This window comes from Schistocerca gregaria, chromosome X, assembly GCF_023897955.1.
Source record: "Schistocerca gregaria isolate iqSchGreg1 chromosome X, iqSchGreg1.2, whole genome shotgun sequence".
NCBI classification, from domain to species: domain Eukaryota; kingdom Metazoa; phylum Arthropoda; class Insecta; order Orthoptera; family Acrididae; genus Schistocerca; species Schistocerca gregaria.
The window spans coordinates 31,718,761-31,729,354 of NC_064931.1; the positions used below are offsets into that span (position 1 = coordinate 31,718,761).

The 10,594-nt window shown below is 40.3% G+C and overlaps 1 long non-coding RNA gene across 1 annotated transcript; it reads right to left on the reverse strand.

Moving 5' to 3' along the window:
- Nucleotides 1–8,642: 8,642 nt before the first annotated feature.
- LOC126299443 (uncharacterized) lies at nucleotides 8,643–9,333 on the reverse strand. The gene is made up of 3 exons (XR_007552813.1): nucleotides 9,226–9,333; nucleotides 8,957–9,067; nucleotides 8,643–8,783 (listed from the first exon to the last, which is right to left on the reverse strand). It is a non-coding gene; the product is annotated as an uncharacterized LOC126299443 (long non-coding RNA).
- Between the last annotated feature and the right edge of the window lie 1,261 nt (nucleotides 9,334–10,594).

Below are 10,594 nucleotides of genomic sequence, written 5' to 3' on the forward strand. Positions count from 1 at the left end.
TACAGTACTGTCATGCCCTTACAGCCAAATAAAGGTGCTCTCTTCTGAAATCACACATGGGCGGCTCTACCCTGGTCTTTGGGATACAGTTTCGGTCTTTATATTGTCGTCTTATCCGAGAAACAACACAATGATTCACACTAAGCCATTGGTCCACATCAGTTTGTGACTATCCTGCTTCCTTTCTTTCTCTGGTCCTCCACAACAGTGTGTCTGGTAGACATCTCTGTGCCACACTGCTCCATATGTGACTATGTACACAGCGATTGTGGATGAGAGGCTACCCGGCAAACATTACGTCGTTTCATAGGAGCCCTGATGTCATCGCTGGCATGCCACGCAGAACATTATCGTATGGACACCTGGTTGACAGTTTTTATTATTATATCGTCAATTAGACACAGGACGGGGAAATACCGGTTTGTTGCTTTAATTTTCGACACCAGTGCATTTAAGAGCGACAGATTTACACATCTTTCATATCTGTATATATTTCTACATTCAAATCTACTGTTAGCAACTGATGCTACAACTGCAGCAACAAAGTCTGTATTATTTTTGATGTTAGATGTAGAACAAATAATATCTGAATTCTCTGTTCATGAGTGGCATCTATTCTTCGCTCCTATCCAGTAAATGACAACACAGTGTGCAAAGGAAGTCATACCAGGTTCTAATCAGTATCTTTCATAGATAAACACAATTACCCTTGTTGACCAAGTGTATGACTCATGTGACTCCATTTAGAGGCTAATTACAGATTTTCATAAATTATTTTTTATGGTCTTTCAAGGCTATTGAATTTATTTTGTAATTTGAGCATTTAAATAAATCTTTCCCACTTTGAAATTTAATGTTTTGTTTCTAATTTATTTGCATAAAAATAAAGAGGAACAAAATTTTTAAAACAGAAAAGAAAGCTGAAGAAAGGTTTTTTCGTGTTTTTAAAATAGGAAACTGGAAGCACCCATCGTCATATTTATAAGCCAGTGTTTATTTTTATGTTTGTCAGAGGGAATCAATTTAAACTTAAGCTATATTTTACCTTTGACCTTTATAACATTTCATTAAAAATTATAAAGAAATTCCCAGCAAGAGAAACTAATGGGGTACGGTGGCTACACACACTGACGCATGTTTGATCAGGAAGCTTGTATATACATACACAAGTGTGCGTGAGCATGTGTAGGATAAACTTTCTCAATAGCAGGCTTTTACTAGCAACTTGATGCTTGATCCAATTTCGATTATGCAAACGTTCAAGTAAAGCACGGTTGAGGCTTGTACAAGCATTCACCAGTTCTGAGTCAGTCTGTGTTTTCGTTTGCTTTCATTCTGTAACGACGTGAGAGCTAAGAAACGTTGACTGTGATGTAAAGAGGAATTTATTAGGCTTTATGAAAACGATCCATGTTTGTGGAACATTAAATGCAAGGATTATCGTGATAAAAGGAAGAGGGATGCTGCCTGTGATGTACTGCTTGCAAAGTACAAATGATACGTTCCGACAGGAACGAAAGATATTGCCATGAAGAAGAGAAATTCATTAAGAACTCCTTACAGAAGGGAAAAGAAAAAAAAGAGAAAGCAGTTTTAAATCAAGGTTTGGTTCTGACGTGATCCACAAACCAGTTTTGTGTTTAATTTTGACTTGTTCCATATTTTTAAACGTACAGGAGACTCAAAGATGCTCTTGTAGTAATTTAGAAGGAACAGAGATGAGAGGTTTTCTATGATATTTATTTACAGTAGCATTGTTAAAATTTAAAAAATTGCTTTTATTTGTTTATGCAATATTTCAGAGCACATCGCTTTTTTACATATTTTTCACAATGTTAATCCACAAATTTTTATTGCCAAGGAACTTTTCGTTCATTTACAAAACACACGCCAAAAAACGTTTTGCATCACCCCGTTTCGCAGAACTCCTGAAGATGGACGTTCACTGTGGATATTGTATCACACACAAAGTACGTTTGAGGGAAACTTCCCGGCAGATTAAAACTGTATGCCGGAAACGAGACTCGAACTCGGGACCTTTGCCATTCGCTGGCAAGTGCTCTACCAACTGAGCTGCTCCGCTGCAGAGTGAAAATCTCATTCTGGATACTTTTGACTGTTCAGAGATGTCACTGAACCACCTTAAAGATGTAAACAAGTATGCATGAGCAGCGTCTATGAGATGAAGGTGGTCCGATAGCCTATCAGTTCCAGTCATTGCACCAGGAAGGAGGTACACGGCTCGTGTTGTCTGTAGTTCAACCTTTCCTACAAGCTCAATACTGCAGTCGATAGCGTCCGCATCGTTACTTTGTGCCAGGAAGCCTCTCAACAAGGGAAGTGTCCAGGCGTCTCAGAGTGAACCAAAGTGATGTTGTTCGCACATGGAGGAGGTACAGAGCGACAGGAACTCTCGATGACATGCCTCGCTCAGGCCACCCAAGGGCTATTGCTGCAGTGGATGATCACAACCTACGGATTATGGCTTGGAGGAACCCTGACAGCAACACGACCATGTTGCTTTTCGTGCAGCCACAGGACGTCGTGTTACGACTCAAACTGTGCGTAATAGGCTGCATGATGTGCAACTTCACTCCTGACGTCCATGGCGAGGTCCATCTTTGCAACCATGATACCATGGACTGCAGTACAGATGGGTCCAACAACATGCCAAATGTATTGCTCAGGGTTGGCACCACATTCTCTTCACCAGTGAGTGTTGCATATGTCTTCAGCCAGACAATCGTCAGAGACGTGTTTGGAGACAACCAAGTCAGACTCAACGCCTTAGACACAATGTCCAGCGAGCGCAGCGAGGTGGAGGTTTCCTGCTGTTTTGGGGTGGCACTATGTGGGGCCGACACACGCCGCTGGTGGTCACGGGAGACGCCATAATGGCTGTACGATATGTGAATACCATCCTCCAACCGATAGTGCACCCATACCAGCATCATATTGGTGAGGCATTCGTCTTCATGGGCGACAATTCGCACCCCCATCATGCACATCTTGTGAATGACATCCTTCAGGATAACGACATCGCTTGACTAGACTGGCAAGCATGTTCTCCAGACATGAATCCTATCGAACATGCTGGCGTAGATTGAAAAGGGCTGTTTATAAACGACATGACCCACCAACCACTCTGAGGGATCTACGCCGAATCTCTGTTGAGGAGTGGGACAGTTTGGACCAACAGTGCCTTGATGAACATGTGGATAGTATGTCACGAAGAATACAGGCATGCATGAATGCAAGAGGATTTGCTACTGGGTATTAGAGGTGCCGGTGTGTACAACAATCTGGACCACCACCTCTGAGGGTTTCACTGTATGGTAGTACAACATGCAATGTGTGGTTTTCATGAGAAATAAAAAGGGCGAAAATGATGTTTATGTTGATCTCTATTGCAATTTTCTGTACATGTTCTGGAACTCTTAGAACTGAGGGACGCAAGACTTTTTTTATGTGTGTAGTTCATGAACTGCTCTCTCACATGTTTAGCATCAAGTGGAATATTTCTAGCATTAGATCTTTGTAACGGTAGCACATTAGAATCCTCTAATGTTAAGCCATCATAAAACATACCATGTTCTATGTCCTACTATCGAGAGAATCACATAGAGCATAGGTGTGACCTACAGTGGTCACTAAACAACTGTGTAAAGCAACTGTTCATTTCACCACCTTATCAATACAGCTGACTTCCATATTTATAGCTGCGTGGAAAATCCTAAATTGTGCTGTTAAGACCCCAAAAAGATTTTCAGTAATGAGCTGAGCTCTGTGTCATCTGTAGTTGTAGATGTTTTTCCATGCAGTTCAAGTTATTCTATCGGAATGATTTCTGTATATCACTCCTCAAGTTAATTGCACCATAAACACAGAGCAGTTTTCGTGTACTGTTTGCTACTTTTTTCTCTTTTGGAATGTGCAGTGTGTTAGCTTGTAATCTTAAAAAAAAATTAGTATGCAGTAGAACACATCCATCTCATATTTTGCAGTTTGTGCCAAAATCAAACAGAATAAATCTGTAACTGACATCTCTATGCCAATTAGGACCAAAATGTGTGTATGCACATAATTAAAATAAAATTACACACTTCCTGCTGGAGGCACAATCTCATGCTTTCCATTAATACATTCAAGACAGTATGGAAAATTCCACCTCTTTTCAAAATCTTTTGCAACTGTGGTCTACTCATGCTCTGTTTTAGGAACCTGAAAAGTGAATAATGCTGATGTTAAGCATGTTACCCAAAAATTATAGAACATGATTTCTGAAGTACGGTATATTACTGTTTACATACTAGGAAGGTTGACCAATTACAAAATAGACAAGGAAGATGGAGTATGCTTGTAAGCAATACAGTAAATTGAATTTTGTAACTTACTGGTTCAAATGGCTCTGAGCACTATGCGACTTAACTTCTGTGGTCATCGGTCGCCTAGAACTTAGAGCTAATTCAACCTAACTAACCTAAGGACAACACATCCATGCCCGAGGAAGGATTCGAACCTGAGACCGTTGCGGTCGCTCGGTTCCAGACTGTAGCGCCTAGAACCGCACAGCCACTCCAGGCGGCTGTAACTTACTCCATGCAATACAAAACCAAAGTCTATTATCAGACGAGTCTTATCATCCACTTCTTTTGTTTGAAGCAGGCTCTTCTGCTTTATGTAATGCAGTAATAGTGTATATGTATATTTGTATTATGAATTTCTTATGTATACCCTATTTTTTCCATTACCTTATGTACATTTGTTATACTGGGTATTCCATTTATCTGATGATCATCTGTGTGGCGCAGAAGATGCCGGGCAGCGAGCGCTCTGTTGTCCAGCGATAAGATTCCCTATCGTTTGTCCACAGCTGTGGTACAACATGGCTACATTTAAAATATAAGCAAATAAATGAACCATGGACCTTGCCGTTGGTGGGGAGACTTGCGTGCCTCAGTGATACAGATAGCCGTACCGTAGGTACAACCACAGCGGAGGGGTATCTGTTGAGAGGCCAGACAAATGTGTGGTTCCTGAAGAGGAGCAGCAGCCTTTTCAGTAGTTGCAAGGACAACAGTCTGGACGAATGACTGATCTGGCCTTGTAACAATAACCAAAACGGCCTCGCTGTGTTGGTACTGCAAAAGGCTGAAAGCAAGGGGAAACTACGGCCATAATTTTTCCCGAATGCATACAGCTTTACTGTATGATTAAATGATGATGGCGTCCTCTTGGGTAAAATATTCCGGAGGTAAAATAGTCCCCCACTTGGATCTCCGGGCGGGGACTACTCAAGAGGATGTCATTATCAGGAGAAATAAAACTGGCGTTCTACGGATCAGAGCGGTTGGGAAGGGAGTGAGACAGGGTTGTAGCCTGTCCCCGATGTTATTCAATCTGTATATTGAGCAAGCAGTAAAGGAAACAAAAGAAAAATTCGGAGTAGGTATTAAAATCCATGGAGAAGAAATAAAAACTTTTAGGTTCGCCTATGACATTGTAATTCTGTCAGAGACAGCAAAGGACTTGGAAGAGCAGTTGACCGGAATGGACAATGTTTTGAAAGGAGGATATAAGATGAACATCAACAAAAGCAAAACAAGGATAATGGAATGTAGTCAAATTAAATCGGGTGATGCTGAGGGAATTAGATTAGGAAATGAGACACTTAAAGTAGTAAAGGAGTCTTGCTATTTGGGGAGCAAAATAACTGATGATGGTCGAAGTGGAGAGGATATAAAATGTAGACTGGCAATAGCAAGGAAAGCGTTTCTGAAGAAGAGAAATTTGTTAATATCGAGTATAGATTTAAGTGTCAGGAAGTCATTTCTGAAAGTATTTGTATGGAGTGTAGCCATGTATGGAAGTGAAACATGGACGATAAATAGTTTGGACAGGAAGAGAATAGAAGCTTTCGAAATGTGGTGCTACAGAAGGATGCTGAAGATTAGATGGGTAGATCACATAACTAATGAGGAAGTATTGAATACGATTGGGGAGAAAAGAAGTTTGTGGCACAACTTGACCAGAAGAAGGGATCAGTTTGTAGGACATGTTCTGAGGCATCAAGGGATCACCAATTTAGTATTGGAGGGTAGCGTGGAGGGTAAAAATCGTAGAGGGAGACCAAGAGATGAATACATTAAGCAGATTCAGAAGGATGTAGGTTGCAGTAGGTACTGTGAGATGAAGAATCTTGCACAGGATAGAGTAGCATGGATAGCTGCATCAAACCAGTCTCAGGACTGAAGACCACAACAACAACAAATGTTGTACTGACCCATGTCATGTGATCAGATGCTGGAAATGCCTGCCAATATTTTCCACGCATTTCTGATATCTATTCAAGAAATTATTAATCACATGATGTAATTGTCTCTGAGATATTGAATTAATTGATTCAAGGATATTATCCTTGAGTTCCCCTACCACATGAGGATTTGTTGGGTACACATTGTCCTTCAGTGCACCCCACCAATAAAAGTCGTTTGGAGTTAATTCAGGACTTAACAGCGGGCCAGATGTTGTTACTAATCATTCTTTCATCGTACACATCGTGAACTGTGTGCAAAAAGCATTGGAAATGTATGCCCTTGCCGAACCCTGTTGAAAAAACGCAAAGCTTCGTTCTCTTTCACTAACCCTGTGCACAGGATCACTAGGTCGATGTTCTTGTACTGTTGACGCTTTTAGGGCCTTAGCCCAAGCAACTTAGTACCTCTTTGTACAGAGATGCAAGAAATTTGTGTTAGCTGTGAAAGACGTCTAAGAGAATTTTTAGGGGAATTTTCCAGGCGGCATGCAGTGTCATCGAGACGAACTTCTGTGAGCACTGTACTTCGCCGTTAATGCTTCTTGCCTTGAACATTTCCCGTTTCACGAAATTTATTCAATAATTTGTGAACTGCATCACGACTCAGAACTCGAACACTTGCAAACTTCTCTTCAAACAATCTCCGAACAGTACGAGTGGACTCTGTATGCACATAGAAATCGTAAATAAACACTCGTTGTGGAATTGAATAATTCGCTCTTGCCATCATTGCATTCGCAAATTTCACTGTTATACTTGTGATGCCTGTTTCATTGCCCAAATGACACTGGCTAGTGGTGGGCAGGAAATCGCGTATGTGTTAGAAATCACAGTGATTGAGAAGTCACAGATATCACAGTAACAAATTTACAAAATCTAACTGCGATTTCAGTCACAGTTAGCAGTCGCAAGTAGCATTTCACAATAAACGCCGCGAGCCATCTGTTGGCCGAATTCCATACTGCTTTCTGCGATTTCAGTGACAAATCGCAACTAAGAGTGGCAAGTAGCAACTAAAAAGCGCAGTTAACAGTGCCATCTGTTGGCCAAAGTTTGTACTACGCTCATCTCTGCGACACGCTATCGAGTCTAACTGCGATTTCTGTGATAAGTCGCAACTAAGAGTCGCAAGTACCAACTAAAAAGCGCAGTTAGCAGTGCCATCTGTTGAGCAAAGCTCATACTATGCTATTCGCTACCGAGTCAAACTGCGATTTCCGTGACAAATCGCAACTAAGAGTCACAAGTAGCAACTAAAAGCGCAGTTAACATTCTTTGCCTAGTGCCATCTGTTGAACGACGTACGTACTTCGTTATAAGAGCCTTGTGTCTCACGAGATCGGTGTGCTGTGTGTGCGTATGAAGGACTTATTTCATTAGTGGTACAAGTCCATTTTTGTTCATTTTGAGATACGGAGTCCTAAAGTTAAATGAGCGCTAAAAAATCTACATTTGAGATACCAGAAATATTCAAGCATATGGCTTCTTGCTAGAAATGAACCTTTATTAATGTTTGTTTGGATCATTAATTTCAGAAGCATTATGGACAGAAAAGTGGAGGTAATGGACTTGTACCACTATTGAAATAAGCCCTTCGCATTATATGACGACATGCACATTCAGCGTCAGTTATGATTGGTCAAACACAGCCGTGACTCTGAATGTATTATATTAATAAGAAGCAACATTGCCTTTTTCTCCTGAAAATATCAAGTAACGTAACAAATGTGATTCTGCTTCCAATATGACAATTTTGATTAATACTCCACATGTCTACAGGACTTTGCAATGTTAACACAACAGAACTCAGACATCTATATAAGTGTAGTGAAATGAAAACAGAATTATTGAGCCATATGAATGCCTCACTTTTATTCCAGCACAGTTCAAGACTCGGGATACAAGTTTTGCCCCTGGTGTTCTACATGGCAACTTCACACACACTAACTTTTTGCCGACACTACAACCACCTACATAAGTAAGCTTTTTCTGTGTTACTTTCAAGTACTGCACTTAAGCTATTCCTAATTTAACTGGAAGATCTGTACTTCCCACTTTCATATCAACAGCCTCAAAATGCATATTCTATACCTCAGGCTATGTTACAGGTCAGTGTCACATCAAGATTGCGGAGGGACGGAGGAGGGGGCGGCATGTCACTGTTCAACTAGTGTTTACCAGTAAATATGTGGCGGTAAATTACGGGTATAGGACGGCTTAAACATTTGGAAAATGAGATTTTCATTATTCAATCACTATATTTGACATTTATTATTGCTTTAAAATCGCATAACAACTTCAATAAAACGCAGTTTAATCACTCATCTCTGCACACTTATTTCACAATTATGTCACTTTTAAATTGCAAATCCTCTAAGAGCTGTCTTGAATCTTCACGAGTCTCTCTCAATAGCCTTGATGTGGATAGATACGTACAGCAACCAGTAATCAAGAGTCAGAACTGTGTCTGCAAAATCACAAGGATTATTAAACAATTTTTGCTGTCACTAATTACAAGCAATATAATTGACAGAGTAGATTGCTAATATTTGCTGTAATGAAAGGCACTCAGTGGGGTATATTTCACATTTGCAAGAACATTTGAAGTAATTAACTCCATCGAAACACTTAGAAACTAACCTCTCGTCTGACGAAAACGGTCTAAAGACGCAGTGGCAATTTCTCCAGATCTGTTGACAATGATATTTTGAGTTATCAATTTACTGAGTGACTGAAATGTAGTACGGGTACCTGTGAACATAACAATATGTTAGAATTCATTTTCTAAACACGAACTATTACGCTACTGTATGGCTACTTACATATTAATTACACTATTAATATTTTCACAGTTGTTTCTTTAATACATAATTAAAGCCAACGGAAGAAGAAACGTAAAACTTACTTACCAATGACAGATTTGTTGAGATGCAATTTTCTGTGTGAGCAGATGTAACTTTTTCATACGGTGGTAAGTCGCAGAAATCGCAGAAGTAGCAGAAGTCACAGAAATCGCAGAAGTAGCAGAAGTCACAGAAATCGCGGAAGTAGCAGAAACCGCAGAAATAGCAGTGGCGGAGGGATATGCGACCTACGTTCCTTAACTGCGACTCTTAACTGCGACAAATCACAGTTAAGAATAGCAGATACTGAAAAGTAGCATTCACAGAAATCACTGATATCGGAAAATCGCAAACAGTGGCTGACAAGGTGCGTATGTCTGTACGGCCTTCAGGCTAAAACCCACAAAAAAGGGGGGCATAGTGCGGACCCACTCAACCAGCAGGCGGCGGGCGGGCAGGTGGTCATCAGATAAATGGGACACACTGTGTCTAACGACGACATCCATACAAAGAAATTTGTCTATGGATGAATAAATAAATAAAATATTTACGAGTGTTACACCTAATTTTCAGAATGAAACTACTAAAAAGCAGTAGTTGTTTCACATTCTTTTGAAGAAGTTTTGGAGGCAGATAGTCCACTAGATTTTCTGTCACATGAATCGGAGATACTGAATTTGGCTAACACAAGTAGGCCTACAAAAGAGCCTCCAGAAGAAACATTAATAGCAACAAAAGAAAGGCGACCCAACATGATTATCGTTTTTTTAACCACTCTTTAGACGATGTATCCCATTTCCACTTTTTATTTTTCTGTAACACAAGAAAAAGACTGCCACAGTCAGTACATCGTCGTCTGAGATCGACACTTTCCACTGTAAATAAACTGCGGCTTGTACAAGCGTGCTTGAGCCCATGGAGGTTTTCGAAGAGATGACATTGACCGAACTTCTCTTTCAACACTATGGCTCCGAGAAAATTCTGTACAATCAGTTTTTCTTACACACCCGAAACATTTGCAAAAGGTATGTTAATTCAAAGATTTAGATTCTTCGATTTCAAGTTCATGTTTTCGTATAATAAGTATGTCACTGATAATCTAGAAGTGTTGAGTAACTCATCTGCGAAGCTGTGTGAAGCCAAGGGTAGCTGTCTTGATCTGACCAAAACATTGCTGCTGTAAGCTTGTGTGGATAGGTTTCTCGCTCGTTTTTGGAAGGACTTTGCGCTATTTTGGTGACTTGCGTGGTTGTGAACAAGTATGTACTACATCTTTACTTGTACTATAGAGTATTTTTCTCTTTTTATGATTTTAGATTCCCTAAAGATGAAAGTCTGCGGGAGAATGCTGTGAGGAGGAGCAATTGGTGTCCATCTAAATGGAGCACTATATGTTCTCAGCGTTTTCGAAAAGATGACATTGACCGAACTTCTC